At 35.7% G+C, this 17,222-nt stretch overlaps 1 protein-coding gene across 5 annotated transcripts in view; it reads left to right on the top strand.

Moving 5' to 3' along the window:
* The window catches only part of SOX5 (SRY-box transcription factor 5), a 1,090,517-nt gene that overhangs the window by 1,022,557 nt on the left and 50,738 nt on the right, over positions 1 to 17,222 (top strand). The window lies entirely within an intron of this gene.

Below are 17,222 nucleotides of genomic sequence, written 5' to 3'. Positions count from 1 at the left end.
TGTCAAACAACATTTATTGAGGTTTCTTCGATAAACAACTTTTTAGCACCTTTAATACACTGGTGCATGCATGTTAAGTCGCTTCAGTTGTATCCGACTCTTTGCAACCGTGAGGACTGCAGCCCACCTGGCTCCTCTGCCCATGGGGTTCCCCAGGCAAGAATACTGGAGTGGGTTGCCATGCCCTCCTCCAAGGGGTATTCCTGACCCAGGAATCGAACCTGCGTCTCCTTGTATCTCCTGCATTGGCAGGCAGGTTCTTTTCCACTAGTGCTACCTGGGAAGCCCATACTATACAGGACACTTGTAGAATGAAAAAGAATGATAAATAACACTATATAGTGTAATGAGAAAGACAGCAAATAAATTAATAATTAAAATACCATAGGCTAAGTAATAATCAAAGAATAATATGGAGGAAAGGAAAAAAGTTCCCAGTACAGTCAAGGAGAAAAATGAAAAGGTTCCAGAAGGTATGTCAGTTAGAAGATTTTTAAAGAAAAATGAGATAACCTCTGCAAGGACATATAGGTATGAAAGAGTAGAGTATTGAATTTCATCTGAATTTTAAAGAAATAAATAACTAACATATCTCTAGTTTGGAGTGAACTTAAGAAGAATAAAAATGTAAAGATAAAAATGTCTAAAAGTGTAAGTCTGACCACCTTGCCATGGCTTTCTGTAATCTAGCCCCATTCACCTCACTAGCCTAAATTGTTTCTACTTTTCTCCTAATCTCAGCAGTCTGTGCCCCAAATGGAATCACTTCCTCATGGATCATGTTATTTTACCTCTTTTTGCCTGTGTTTGTGCCATTCTCCCTCTCTGAAATGCTTTTGCCCTCTTCATTCCACTTTTCCCTCTTGCCTTGCACCAACTCATAAGCTCTGTCTCAACTATCACCTCTACATAGGATTGGCTATTCTGTCATATGTGACCACACTGCATAGACATGTACTCTTGGTATAGTATCTCAGCATCCTACACAAGAGACATGGGTTTGATACCGGGGTCAGAAAGATCCCCTGGAGTAGGAAATGGCAACCTGCTCCAGTGTTCTTGCCTGAAAATTTACAAGGACAGAGGAGCCTGGCAGGCTAATGTCCATGGGGTCGCAAAAGAATCAGACACTACTGAGCATGTGTTCTTACACTTGATTGCGCTTGCCTTCCCTTGTGTGACTCTGAGTCACTTGATGATGGAGACCTTATCATATTCATTCTTAGCACCTGGTGTAATACTTGACATATAGTCATTGTTCCAGTTCTATTAAAAGAGAAACAAGCAAACAAGCAAATTATTTGTGGAAGTAAGCTATTTTGTTCAAAAATATGTCTGAATTTTGGACTCCTTAGATGGAAGCACCAAAGATCCATGGCTTGAAAATAATCTCAGTGCAGCATTGAGCAGATTACTGTTGTACCTAAGAATAGTAAAATAATGATATTGTACTATGTAAAAAGAACATATGTACCCTAAAAGTAAGGTTTGTCTTGTTTATCCTGACAGACGTTCACACTGGATTCAGGAAATATGAGGGCTCTGATCATTTGAGAGATATCATATGTAATGAAACTTATATAATTTACCAGTCCTTCCTATAGTCTGAGTGAAGTATAGTCGTCCCTTGGTATTCATAGGGGTTTGGTTCCAGGACTTCTTTGGACACCAAAATTCTAGGATGTTCGAGTCCTCTATGTAAAATGGTATGGTACAGTTGGCTTTCTGTATCAGCTGTATTTGATTGAGTCTGTGGATGTGGAACCCATGGACACAGATTATAATTATCCTCACTACTTCCTTTGCCCTGATTCTGATAGTGAAAATTTGATTTTTTTGAGGAATCCTGAAGTTAGAATATCTTAAAAATTTCAGCAATATTCTGTTCAGATCTAAATTAAAGAATTAATTGGTATTCTGCTTTATACATTAGCTTCGTGAATTTGTTTACTATGAGCACATCAAGTGAATGGCCTCCCTTGTGTATGTTGATGAATGAAGTGTGTGCTGAAATGCAAGGCATAGGCTTATACTAATACAGGCTACTTCTTTTATACTGTTTAACTGATAATTTTAGAAGGGAATTTTTTTATTCTCTCTTATTTTTATAATATTATCTTTCTCTGTGTCTCTTTTAGGCCAATCTACTCAAGTATGGCAGAGAAATATTTTATACATGTTTGCTTATATTATATATAAATATTATTGATGTTATAAACAGTATATATAATATATATGTATATATTCCATTCTTTACTGCAATAACCAGAAATGCAGATTCCCTTTATTTGGCAATCTAATGACCCAAAGCAACATTCAAAATAAAGTTAAATCTAGGTAAATGCCCTCCTTTCTCTTCAGTTCAGTTGAAAAGATATCATTGAAACTCTTATGTAATGATATCATTACAGTTGCTATATAAAATCTCTCAAGCCATCCAGACTTGTGGGATGTATTATTCTTTTAATGTTATGGGTTGGGAAAAATTAAGCATAAGGCATTACAGCTGAGTTTCACTACACATTAATTATTTTAATTGACAATTTCTTAAATGAATATCTGATAAATCAGTCTTGCTTTATGGCATGCTTAACTCAATACAGACACTTAAGAATCATGAGGCTGTAAGAGCTTAATACAGATTTGAGATCATTATAATTAAAATCAGACTCAAACCTCATGCTCAGTTCTAAGTCTTTTCATCTTTTTTTTTTGGAAGATACCTTGAATTTAATATTATAACAAGAATAAGCAGAATATATAATCAAGCCAAGCATCTTCAATATGTTGAGGAAAAAAATGTTTCGTCTCCAGGGTGCAACATTAAAAACTGCCATTCTGTATAAATAATCCTCATCCCTTAGAATTTTTTAAAGACATCAGTTCCCTCCTGGTCGCTGCCATGAAGACAAAGAATGCCTTAATGATTCTATTGAGGTTATCATTAAAATAAAAGAAGATTTGAAGACATCAGCTATAAATCACTATAAAATGGCCTGTGGGTAACCCTTGACACAACTCATTTGAAGTAAACCTGGGATGGAGTCATAGCCTTTGGTCAAGCCAGTAGGTGAGCTAAAGGTCTTTGCCAATGTGTGCTTCATTTCTTGCAATATTAGTTCCTCTCTAAATGAATGGACAGCATTTGGATATATAAATGACATATGTTTTATGTTGAAACAAGTCAACTTAAATAACAGTGTTGAGGATGTTTATGCATTTATTTGAAATATTTACTCTTTTGTAAAAAGAATATAATTTAGTTATATGAATATGTTTGGAATTTACTTATAGCTATTTTGTTAAAATATTTAATGATTTGATATTATAAACTTTTTGCAAGAACCCAGATTAATATTACCTAAATTAAGCTCATAATGGCGTCTATTATAATGTGGTATAAGAATTTCTTCAGAATTATGAAGAAATTGCAAGAGTTCAGTTATTAGTCTGATTCTTCAAAGAAGTTATTGTTAACAACTTTTTCCCTGTTGGCATTTAGCTAATAAAGATGCAACTCTGAAAAGTAGCCTAGACTTACAGGCCAGTAACTTGAATTTGAGTCCCAAGCTTAATAAAGTGATGGCTGTTGGCAAATCTTTGAATAACTCTAACTTCAATTTCTTTGCCTGTGAAGTAAGATTGATAATGTCTCACACTCTTGCTGGGAGACTTAAAGTAAAATAAGACAAAATATATGAGGATGTTTTTGTAACATAAAGTTTAGATGTCAGGGTGTAAATTGAATAATATTAGAAAAGCAGGATTTAAAATGAACAGATATAAAAGTATTCAACTTATTTTTAAAACTTATTAGTATTTGGATTACTAAACTTACTAAACTTTTATATGTTTTGTAATATTTAACTGATTCTCCCTAAATACATAGGTAATAATAGTGTAAAGACTTATTAGCATTTATTTCTTTTTTGAAAGCTGTCTCTCTTGGTGACAAAATTGCATTATAAAGTCAGCATTTCTTTTGGCGTGAGGAGAAGTTCTCAGGTAAAAATCGTATAATTTTTGTATTCCATTGGTATGTACTATGCCTTTTGTTTTATTCACTCTCTAATAGATTAATTATGAGAAAAGGAAAAAATACTTTGTCAATAACAATTGGAAAGTAATTGCTTTGGATGAATATCTTAAAGAAGGGAAAATAATTATTTCTAGTAAAAAATCATCTAATCCAAAATAGCAAATTTTATATTACTTAATGTTTTAAAGGCTCATACCCTTGACACCTTTTTGTATTTTCAGACTCTTCAGAAAAAGGTGTCAGGATCAACAAAATAAGGAAATTATAACCTTCTGAAAAGTTCTGCAAATTTCATTTAAATTAAACATCTGACATCCAAAATCCACATCCCAGTCCTAGACTAGTGAATCAGTCACATTGTGACAAAGTTTAAATAAAATACAGACTTTTTTCAGAACTTTCATGACACTCTTTGAGATTAATCACAATCATATTTCTTTTAATACAGTTGGCCTTTAAATAACATGGGTTTGAACTGCATGGGTCCACTCACATGAAGGTTTTTGTTTTTTTTTTTAACAAATATATTGGGAAAGTTTTTTGGAGATTTGTGACAATCTGAAAAAATTTGCAGACAAACTGCATAACGTAGAAATATAGAAAAAATAAGAAAAAGTTAGGTATGTCATGAATGCATAAAAATATGTGTATAGCATGCAAATATGTATTAATCATTTTTGTATGCTACTTGTAAGGCTTCCAGTCAACCTTAGGCTATTTGCAGTTAAGTTTTGGAAGAGTCAAAGGTCATGCTTATATTTTTGATTGTGCAAGGGGGTCACTGCCCCAGACTTATAAGTTGTTCAAGAATTAGCTAACTGTATTAAAATTTTCTAGCAACTTACAAGGGTTTCCCTGTAGCTCAGATGGTAAAGAATCTGCCTGCTATGCAGGAGACCGAGGTTTGATCCCTGGGTCAGGAAGATCCTCTGGAGAAGGGAATGACAATCCATTCCCTCTGGAGAAGGGAAAGGCAACTTACATAGCCTCGAACTGTTGTGTCATTCATTGTATACTGCTTCACCAAATGAAATATAAATTCCTTCTCCCCCATGACTAGCACCATAGGGGATAATGTCTAAAAAAGATGCTTGTGGGACAAATTAAAGACTAAACCTACAACATGACAAAAAAAAAAAATGAGACCAGGACAAATGGGACAACTCTTCTAAATCTATATTCAGAAAGGAAGATCATGAATATTACTCTCATGGGTGAAAATTAATCTGGGTTAAAACAAATGGAAGTGAGAGAAATGAGTTTTGCATTTATGTTTTATTTTTACTTATCTTTGGAGTTTGTACCCATTGTATTCCATGACTGCCCCTTTGTTATCTGTCTGCACTGAACGAAGTGAAGAGTTGTCATTTGGATGCACTGATCTAGTAAAGTTCCAAGTCCAGTTAACAGGAAACCTCTCACTAAGGAGTTCCTAACAATGGTTGTGTTAGCTGACATCTCTGAGTAGAAATCAGTGGCTCCCGGAGATGTCAAGGCTTCAACCCTAAGGGGGAAAGCAAGAAGAACAGGCAGAAATGTTCTGAAGACTGGGAAGAACTCTGCAGTGAAGAATTCATTTGAAAAGATTCAAATGTTAAGGGATACCTCATGGTGGTACATATGCTCCTATTTTCTTATTCACTAGTCAAAATGATGTTCACAATGCATGTAGTTGTAAAAAATTATTAAAACACTTTATGAAAAAAAATAGAAAGAAACAGAATTTGAGTCACTGAGTAATCTTAACTGTGCATTTTAATTAATATTTATTAGTTAATATTTAGTATTTCTCTATTCAAACTATATGTGGGTAATAAAAGACAATATACTCATGCCTACCCGCAAGAAAGTTGTTCTGTAAAGAGTGTGAGTAGTCAGCTAATCCATAAAGATCCCTTTAAAGTCTAAAGTCTTCTTAAACTACTTAAAATCTGATTATTTTGCCATCAACACTTCAGGAAAACAACTAACAATAAAATGAAACACAGTGGTATGATTGTTATAGTCACTAATAACAAGGTGTTACCTTAGTCTTCCCTAACCTTTGCTTTGCCTCCTTCATCTTCAAACCTGTCACACACACACACATACTCATACACACAGAAACCCACATTTGTGCATGTCCATCTCCAAGATTCTGAGCCTTAGACAATTTGACCCTCTTTCAAGTCTCCCAGAATACACTAATATGCTGATTAACTGTATTAAACATGAAGTGGTCAGTCGTAGTGAGGTCTCCAGACTGCTGGGGATTTGAGCCCATTAGAACCCATACGTGCATGTGGGGGAATTAGAAATGAGATCTTTGATCTAATTAGTTAGAGTTCTTATTAAATGTCTTATGTATGATTGTGCCTTCTATTTCTTCTCATTTTTTCTCCTGGGTTGGCTGTTTAAAGATGATCTATCTGCTTATAACCAGACCAAACTTCTCCCAGGATCTAGAAAAATTTCAGTCCTTAGGTATTTTTCAGTCCCTAGATTGAATGTCTAGATATTTTTAAAGGAATTTTTTAGCCCTCTGAGGATCTTCTAAGTATTTCATTTTGTTTTGTTCAAGATCGACGCATTCTTTTCGCATTTTTATGAGGGTTTCCACCTCTGAATAACAGGCCTCCATGTGATTATTTACCGCTCCTTCTCCAGTGGCTCAGTGGTGAAGATTTCACCTGCAGTGCTGGAGAGACAGGAGACGTGGGTTCTATCCCGGAGTCAGGAAAATCCCCTGGAGAAGGAAATGGCAACTCACTCCAGTATTCTTGCCTAGAGAATCCCATGGACAGAGGAGCCTGGCGGGCTAGAGTCCACAGGGTTTCAAAGAGTCAGACACAGCTAAACACACACACACACACACACACACACACACACACACACACACACACACAACCTCAGTGAGACAAAGAGTCTATACTCATTTGTATTGGTGTTGTTTATATTGTTCTGCTCTACTTTTTAATCCTTTTGTAGATTCAGGTGGAAAGGTTGGTTTTGTAATTCAGGTATAGGTTTGAAGTACCATTCCCAACATAGAGGTGGTAATAGAATTTGATCAGCTATGGCTTCCATTCCGTTAATTTTAATGTGTGAATCTGAATTACTCTAAGAGCTTCTGCTATTTTGTGTGTGAATCCATGCCATCATTTGATAACTTTGCAGTTCTTCATTTTTTTCACATATCTCCAAGTGGAACTAACAGAAATGTAACAGTGACAAATGCTCTCTAGTTATTAGTTTAAGGGCTGGTTAGGTGGTGTCAGGAAAACATTTAATTCTTCCTTTTCATGGAATGGTCAACCCTTTAATTTCTCTAACAGCATTTTTAAAAGCTTTTGGAGATTTATATTTAGAGGTTAATAAGAGAGGAGCTGGTATGCTTGTTAACATCAACTCATTGCTCTGTGCTTTCTTTTAGCCTCTTGGTAGAAGAACTGTTAATCATTTTTAAAAAATAATAGCAATCAACCTTATGTAATAAACACCAAAGGATGAATTAACGATTATTATAAGAACTTGGAACTGTGTAGGGACACGAGGTTAGCCAAGGTTAAATCTGAAACACCATATATTTTATACTCTTTTGTGTTATAACTGTTCTCATCAAATATTGTTGTTGACACTTGTATTCCTCCTATTGCTCTTCTTTTCAAATAGTTCAAAAAATTTACTCAGTGGTATTTCTATGAGTGGTATTTCTATTTCATTTGGTATTGTGAGCTAAAGATTTTCCCATATGACATTCTTCTAAGTAATGTACAGAAACTATTTCTACAGTTTATTTTTAGAACGTTTTGAAGCTAAAAAGTAGCAGTCAGAAAGTTAATCTAAAATAAAATTTAGGTAATCTAAAATTTAAATGATGATCATTGGATCATCGAAAAAGCAAGAGAGTTACAGAAAAACATCTACTTCTGCTTTATTGACTATAACAAAGCCTTTGACTGTGTGGATCACAATAATTTGTGGAAAATTCTGAAAGAGATGGGAATACCAGACCACTTGACCTGCCTCTTGAGAAACCTGTATGCAGGTCAGGAAGCAACAGTTAGAAATGGACATGGAACAACAGACTGGTTCCAAATAGGAAAAGGAGTATGTTAAGTCTGTATATTGTCACCCTACTTACTTAACTTATATGCAGAGTACGTCATGAGAAATGCTGGGATGGATGAAGCACAAGCTGGAATCAGAGTTGCCAGGAGAAATGTCAATAACCTCAGATATGCAGATGACACCACCCTCATGGCAGAAAGCAAAGAACAACTAAGGAGCCTCTTGATGAAAGTGAAAGAGGAGAGTGAAAAAGTTGGCTTAAAACTCAGCCTTCAGAAAATTAAGATCATGGCATCTGGTCCCATCACTTCATGGGAAATAGATGGGGAAACAATGGAAACAGTGACAGACTTTATTTTGGGGGCTCCAAAATCCCTGCAGATGGTGACTGCAGCCATGAAATAAAAGACACTTGCTCCTTGGAAGAAACCTATGACCAACCTAGACAGCATATAAAAAGCAGAGACATTAATTTGCCAACAAAGGTCCATCTAGTCAAAGCTATTGATTTCCCAATAGTCATGTATGGGTGTGAGAGTTGGACTATAAAGACAGCTTAGTGCCAAAGAATTGATGGTTTTGAACTGTGGTGTTGTTGGAGGAGACTCTTGAGAGTCCCTTGGAATGCAAGGAGATCCAACCAGTCTATCCTAAAGGAAATCAATGCTCAATATTCATTGGAAGGACTGATGCTGAAGCTGAAACTCCGATACTTTGGCCACCTGATGCAAAGAACTGACTCATTGGAAAAGACCCTGATGCTGGAAAAGATCAAAGGCGGGAGGAGAAGGGGACTACAGCAGATGAGTTGGTTGGATGGCATCACTGACTCAATGGACATGAATTTGAGTAAACTCCGGGAGTTGGTGATGGACACTACTTCACAAAATATCCCCAAATTTAGTGACTTTTGACAATAAACACTTACCTCAGATGGTTTCTATGGGTCATGAATTTGAGAGTAGCTCACTTGGTTCAATCTAGCTAAGAGTCTCATGTGATTGCAAGCCAAGGTGTCAACTGAGGTTAGCCATTTGAAAGCTTGTCTGGTACTAGTATATCCACTGGGGTTACAGTCACTTGAAAACTTGACCTATCCTGGTTATGTCCACTCCGAAGTGGCTCACTCACATGCCCAACATTTAAGTACTGGTTATTGGTGGGAGGCCTCAGTTCCTTGCCAGGTGGGTCCCTCCATTGGTTAAGTATCCTCCCATCATGACACTGACTTCCACCTAAGGGTGACTTTGTCCCTGAAGACTCGTTTGACAGTGTATGGAGGTGTTTTTGGTCACACTGCAACTTTGGTTGGGGCACTAGAAACATCTACTGGTAGAGGCCAAGCATACTGCTAAACATTATGCAATATACAGTCATTCACAACAAAGAATCACTCAGTCAAAAATCAATAGTGCTGAAGTTGAGAAACCCTGTCCCAAAGCAAGCAATCAAGAAAGAGGAAGGTTGAAGCTGTGATGTCTTTTATGACCTGACCTCAGGAGTCAAACTGTCATTTCTGCAATATCCTGTTGGTTATGTAGATCAGTCCTCTTCATTGTGGGAGGGGACTACATAGGAGCATAAATACCAGGAGGCAAGAATTATTTGGGGCCATCTTGGATGCTTTCTCCTTAGAAGGAAAGCTATGACAAACATAGACAGTATAGTAAAAAGCAGAGACAGACATCACTTTGCAGATAAAGATCCATATAGTCAAAGTTATAGTTTTTCCAGTAGTCTTGTCCAGATATGACAGTTGGACCATAAAGAAGGCTGAGTACCAAAGAATTGATGCTTCTGAATTGTGATGCTGGAGAAGACTCTTGAGAGTCCCTTGGACTGCCAGGAGATGAAACCAGTCAATCCTAAAGGAAATCAAGCCTGAATATCCATTGGAAGGACTGATGCTGAAGCTGAAGCACCAATACTTTGGCCACCTGATTCAAAGAGCAGACTCTGAAAGAAACACTGATGCTGGGAAAGATAGAAAGCAAGAGGAGAAGAGAATGGGAGAGGATGAAATGGTAAGATATCATCACCAACTCAATGGACGTGAATTTGAGCAAACTCTGGTAGATAGTAGAGGACAGAGGAGCCTGGCATGCTACCGCCCATGGGGTCACAAAGAGTGGAACACAACTTAGTGACTGCACAACAAGAAGAATATCTTGGAGGCTAGCTATCACAGAAAAACTTTGTGTGTAAAAAGAATGCCATCTTTTTGGTTTAGGAATTTCAAAGAAGTTTTTTAATTAGAAAAAGTAGTGAAACATTACTAATATTCCAGAAGCCACAATCTTTCCTCTCTTGTTTTCAAATGTATGTGTAGGTGTATTTTGGGGTATAATTTATACTTTTGAGGCTTTAAATCAATAAAGTCAGAAAACAAGGAAAATAAATCTATTAAAGTATTTTCAGGGAAAGAACAGAGGACATTTTAAACAACAAATTATGATGCATACGATTTGAATACCTTTAAATTAATTAAGGATAAATGGAAACACAATGCGTAATTACCACATTGAAGCAAATGTCCCCCAACTACACTGCTAGCATCCACTTTTAAAAGAAGCAGGTACACATTAAGCAAAAGTGTAAAATGGCAAAATGAGGAAGCCAAATGAGAAGCTAGAACATATTACCTTCAGCTAAATAACTTAAGACTTGAATTTAAATGGCAATAAAGTCTAATGATAGCATTAAGACAGCAAAAGCATACCTATCAGAGAATTCGTGGAGCGCTCTCTGTCTGGCTAACAAGGCATCTTGCAGTCTGGAAGTGCAATAGCAAGGATGTGTTCATGAAAAGGGCTTAAGAAGTAAGATGCTCTCTAAAATGAGGCCTTGATTTTTAGGTACCAGGAAGTTACTAGTTAAATTTGGCATTGGAGTGGCCACCTGATTAGGATTCTTAATTCTTCATATGCTAAGAAAATAATTTTAAGATTGTTAAAATTAGTTTTATATTATATTAATTTAGTTGACTCTCTCACACTTAAATGTAAACCATTTCTCATCTAAATTCTCTATGAAGGAAGAAGGCAGGAAACACCAGTCTTTTTTGGAGATATCATATTTGTTTTGTTTTCGTCTCTAATGTTTACTGCTTTTTTCTACTAAACTGTAGGGAGAAAATGCCTTATGTGGGCACAAAAGGTGAAAGAGGGCTCTTACAGTGAATAATAAAAATAGAAGAAAAAGATGAACTAAACACAAGCTAAGGAAGAGAGGTGCGGCCACAGCGCACATTATGCATTTCAGTCTGTCATGTAGCTTCCATGCTTATTTTAATGTGATTATTTCATCAGAGAGGATAATAGCAGCATCATGATTAATTTTGCAATATGTTTCATGAATGCTTCTGTTCCTCCCCGTATGTTAGTACCACTACTTCCTTCACGTGAGTGTTGATGATAGGTATGAGAATGATTTTCAAATTGTGCACAGCAGGTAGCCTGATAGTATATATATAATCAAAGTATATTTGTAAATGAAAGTGCTAGTCACTTAGTCATGCCTGATTTTGTGTGACTCCATGAACTGTAGCCCACCAGGCTCCTCTGTCCATGGAATTCTCCAGGCAAAAATACTGGTGTGGGTAGCCATTCCCTTCTTCAGGGGATCTTCCCAACCCAAGGATCAAACCACGTCTCGTATTCTTTAGGGTCAGATAAACCAGGGCAGCCCCATTTATACAGCATATTAAATCCACTGACAAACTGTCCTTAAAGAATTCATTTTAAGTAAGACTTAGTTCCACATACTTCTATACCCAGGGCTTGAAGAAAAAGTAAGCACGCCTCTTTACATCTTTATTGCTGGACACACAAAGTAAAAGCTTCAAAACAACATGCCTAGATGTCAAGTTATGTGCAGTTTTTAATGCCCAACATAAAGTACCCATTGCTATATAGTTGAAGTTCCATTTAATAAATAATGAATCAATGGATGGATGATTAGGTAAGTGTATATGGTCTTGTTCTTTGTCGTCAGAATGCTATAAATTTGTTAACTACCAAAAAAATGTTTGATTTTCAGTAACTACTTTAGTTAAATATTTAGGGAAGTGATTTGGAGACAAGTGTGATATGACATGAATTACATCATCAACTAGATAATGAGAAGAGAAAGTAAATAAAGATGAAATTTTCATTCTGGAGAATATAATCACGTGCACATCCTTAATGGTGCATCTTGTGGTCCAGGTTCCCACATGTTGGTAGAGATCTATGTTGTGAAGGACAAGAGTACAAATAGGAAGAAAGGAGTAGACTTCGTCAGGATACTGGTACCCCTGTTCTCTAGTTCTCTATTAAAATTCCTTAGCAAAAACATGAAGGAAGGCTCAGGAGTATGGAGAAAGAAATAACCCTCCAGGATTCTGGAGAATGATTTTTCTTTGATAAATTATTTTATTTCTGTAACAGATTTGGTCTTTGCACATTACAGAATTATGAATATTATGCAGTTGTCATATAGTAACATGTGTTTTTCTAGAATAGACTTTTTAAAAGCATTTCACAATTGTATTTGTTCATTTATTTTTGCCTGTGCTCAGTCTTCATTGCTGTGTGGGCTTTTCTGTAGTTTTGGCGAGCAGAGGCTACCCTCTACTTGCAGTGCGCAGGCTTCTCCTTGTGGCGGCTTCTCTTGCTGCAGAGCATGCGCGTTAGGGCATGTGGGCTTCCGTAGTTGCAGCATGCCGGCTCAGTAGTGGTGCCTCGTGGGCTCCAGAGCACAGGCACAATATCTCTGATGCACAGGCTTAGTTGCTCCATGGCATATGGGATCTTCCTGGACCAGGGATTGAACCCTTGTCTCCTATATTGGCAGGTGGATTTTTTACCTCTGAGCCACAAGAGAAGACCCTGGAATAAACTTAAGATTTGAAAACCAAATGAATATATATTACCTTTATATAGTTATTTTACAGTGTGTGTTAAGTTTCTGAGGAAATGGTCGCTGCATTAATGATCATAATTGATATTTCTTCAGTGCATCTAAGGCAATATATTTGTGTTAAGTTCTTTTCTTTATCTAATTTATAATTTATAGGTATGGGAGCTTTTCATTGGCTGGGATACAAATTCATTAGAATCTCTGCAATATCTCTAGTACTGTAACCACAAGCGATGTTAAGTGAAATGTTTGCTTTCAGACAACTCATAAGAGCTGTAAGTGGGCCATTCCTGAACTATATGTTTTTTGGATTGTCCTTGTTTTGCATTCTATCCTAGACAGCTAAGATTTAGTAATTCCTTATTCAGGGAATTTAAACTCATGAATAGGTCCCTAAAACTTGTATTTGGATGTACGAAACAGTATTCTCTTGCACGTTATTGTATGAATTGTTATATTTTCTGCCGTATTATGCATGAACACTTGGTATTTTTCACGAAGAATAGACTAATGTAACAAGTCTTTAGTATTACTGAGGGAAAGTTTTGGTGCTATATGGTGTAGTGAACAGAGAAGCATTTAAAAAAATCACCAAAACAAGTTAACAACTTGTGCTTCAACTTTTAAACTATATATATAAAGTCCCAAATGTGTGTGTTAGTTCATTTTATTGCATGTATACTGAACTTTATGTGGTTTATTATGTGATAGAATTATATGGTTTAGGGCTGAATTCCAGAAATTATATTTCATCAGCATCTCTTTAAGTTTAAATTCGTCATGTAAATGAAAAGGGTATTGTAGGTTGAGTCCAAAAACCTGGGTTTCATTAGACCTTTCTGAGCCTTCGTTTCCTTTCTGAAGTTATTAATCACTTCACAGTATTAAATATTAAGTAAATGATTTGAAATATTTATAGTGAATTGCATAACTATGTAGCATACTACCTTTAGTTAGTTAAGACGTGCTTACTTTAGCCACACATTTAAAAGCTTAAATGCTTGCCTCATAATTTCATGTACAAGTTTAGCGCTATTCAGCAGCAACATAGCTAATAGTTCTTGTTGACTATTACTTTGTGTATAAATGATAAAAGTATGAAATATGCTATTTCCAAAACTTTCAACTGGCAACCACATTCAACAGTTGGACAAGTATTAGTAATTAAAAGGAACTTACTTTCCTCACTGCCTGATGGTTTACTTTCATATACATGCCATCTTTTCCAGTGCTTTCCTAACCTTCAAAATAACTAACATTATTTTATATGTAAACTAATTATTTATAATTTTAAATATGTTTTATTTGTTAAGAATAGTGGTTAATCATGCGATGTTTTCCTGTTTCTCCTAAATGATAAGATAGCGCAAATGAAAAATAACAGAAAAGCCTTACTTTTGGCATTTATGGTGCATATTTGTAATTATGTGAATGCACATCATAAATAGGCCACCTCCATTTTATAGTTGTGGTTTTTAAATTTTCATCTAGTCAAGTAAAAAATAATTAATAGAAAACAGAAAACTACTGTAATTTTTGTATTCTTCATGAATAATGGGCATTTGGTATAGTAGCTCAGTAGTAAATTATTAAAAGATCCAAGTTGTGAAATAATATCATACAATGAGTCAAAAATTATTTATATAGTTACCAGAATAAGGATCAGGCTTGTGGATTCTTATATACCATTAGCCTGGTCATACAACGAAGGAGAAGGAGAGGCAATTTTGAATGATATATCTATCAGCTTTGGAGCTGTCAACCTCTATTATGTTCTTGGGACTTTGCACTTTTTGGCTTTCAGACATCTGAGCTGCCTTGAATGCAGGAGAATATTAAGATTTCCAGTAGGTCTCTTGCTGTCATCAGTGCTTTTGGTAGTTTTTTTAGTGTGCGCTTATAATGGTTAGTGCTTAAAGCTAAGCATATGGCATTTCACCCCATCAGCACCCATGTCTGCATCATCTTCATGAACACCACTTCTCCCCAGTACACACACTCAGACTTAGCTTCCCCTGTGTTCGTAGATCTCTGTTGACCCTCTGAGAATATGTTCCTTTCTTTCTCCACAATCAAGTGAAACAGCCACCTTTAATTTCTCCAAGTATCCCCTCAAGGGCTTCCCTTGTGGCTCAGCTGGTAAAGAATCCGCCTGCAGTGTGGGAGACCTGGGTTCGATCCCTGGGTTGGGAAGATCCCCTGGAGAAGGGAAATGTCACCCACTGAAGTATTCTGGCCTGGAGAATTCTATGGACTGTATTGTTCATGGGGTCCCAAAGAGTTGGAAAGAGCTGAGTGACTTTCACTTTCGCTTTCATCCCCTCAAAACTTTTGCAAGAGCTGTAATGCTGTCAAAAGAGGTTTCAGGCTACCATGACAAAAGCCAGTAGTTTCATGCAGACACTAGCAAACAGGTACAACTTTTATAAGGGGAAAAGCGCCTTCAATATTTACAATTGCATAATGGAAGCCACATCTCTTTATGTCTCCTGCCTTGACAGGCGGGTTCTTTACAATTGGCACCACCTGGAAAGCCCCAGTAAATAGTTGATAAAACTGGTATGATAGGATTTTTAGGCTGAATAACAGAAAATCTGAATTCTAATCCATAATGACCCATGGAATCTCAGCATCATTTAGTCTTTTATGCATATACATGTTGTCATTTTGTATTATTAGCTTACAATATGTTCTGATAACATACCATTATGTATTTTTAGTGTTACCCCCTTATATTGAGGAAGGTTTTTGGAGACTTTTGAAGCCTCATAAATAAAATTTTTAAATAATCTCCCTTTAACTATGTAAGGTAGTGTCTCTCAAATAGTTGTGTGCATCAGAATCACCTGGGAATGCTTGTTAAAAGATAGGTTGCTGGCGCCTATCCCCAGAGTTTCTAGAATAGAGAATCTGCCTTTCTAGCAAGTTCCCAGGTGGTACTGATGGCACTAGTTCAAAGATCACATTTTGAGAAGTTCTCATCCACACTGGAGTATAGGGGGAAAAGGCACAGTATTCTGGGGATCTGCCATCATGTGTAAGGATTATGACTGACTCACTCACTCACTAAATGTTGAAAGATCTGGGAATGATTTTTGCCCTGTAGTTTTTAAAATATTTCGCTCAAAATTATATATTGAACCAGTCATGGAATTATTATACTTCCTTCCAAGATTCTATGAATTCATATAAATATGGTATCATGGTCAATAATTTTTTATGCATCTAACATGATCCTAGATTGCCACTTGAATTATCTCATGGGTTTTAAAATAACTGTTATTTTCTCTGAAAAAGAAAACAGAATTGAAAAAAAAGTTCAAGTATGATTTTCCCTATCCTGTTTCTTAAGTGAGTTTCTTAAGTGACGCTAACCATGGAATCAAATAACAGTAAATTGCTTTTAAAATATAAACTTGAAATATCATATCATGCCATTTTTGTAAAGTGATTTATTTCAATGTTTTGGGTAAATATATACATATCAAATTTTGTACACATTAATTAATATGTTTCCATGTCACCAGATCACACCATTTGATTCTAAATTGTTATACTTTCAACAAGTTACCCTATTACTAGTAGACATTTTATGCTCTTGACTCATGAAGATGAAGCTAAGTGGGAACCAAATTTTTGTTCTACAGTAATACATAGGTAGAATTGGAGATTATATAAACAGTAAAATACAAATGACACCATATTGCAATTTTAGAGCACAAAAAAGGAATAACTTTCTTAGTTTGCAATGAAAGAATAGTAATATAATGTTAAGGTAATCTGATTCTTTTAGATTGTGATGGACATTTTAGTGATAATTATACCCATAAATTTTATATTTGAACTTACAAAAAAGCTGATGTGGAAAAGTATAAAATAGAGTGTAAACTATGTACACTTGACCTATTCAAGCAGAGAACAACTGGAAGTCACCTTACATGCTGAGCTGGCCATGTTCTGATCTTCATACCACCATGTAATACACTGTAAGGAAAATCTGGATATTTAAAAATGTAATGCTAAATGTTTAGAACAGTGTTGCATATAAATAAATAGTATATGTTAATATAATGCTAATTTTTTTTATGTGTATTTTCATGTTTAGATCAAACCCTAAAGTGTTTCTGTGAAACCTAGGAAAAAATATTATTTTTTAAGAAAGAAAGTTTTCTTCTTTTTTTGTGTTTAATTTGGAGAACAGTTCTAATCAGAGGTACACACCATTTAACTCCTT

This window comes from Dama dama, chromosome 22 (assembly GCF_033118175.1).
Source record: "Dama dama isolate Ldn47 chromosome 22, ASM3311817v1, whole genome shotgun sequence".
NCBI lineage: Eukaryota > Metazoa > Chordata > Mammalia > Artiodactyla > Cervidae > Dama > Dama dama.
Note: the sequence above shows the minus strand (reverse complement) of the source record. Positions and strands in the feature narration are given on the sequence as shown.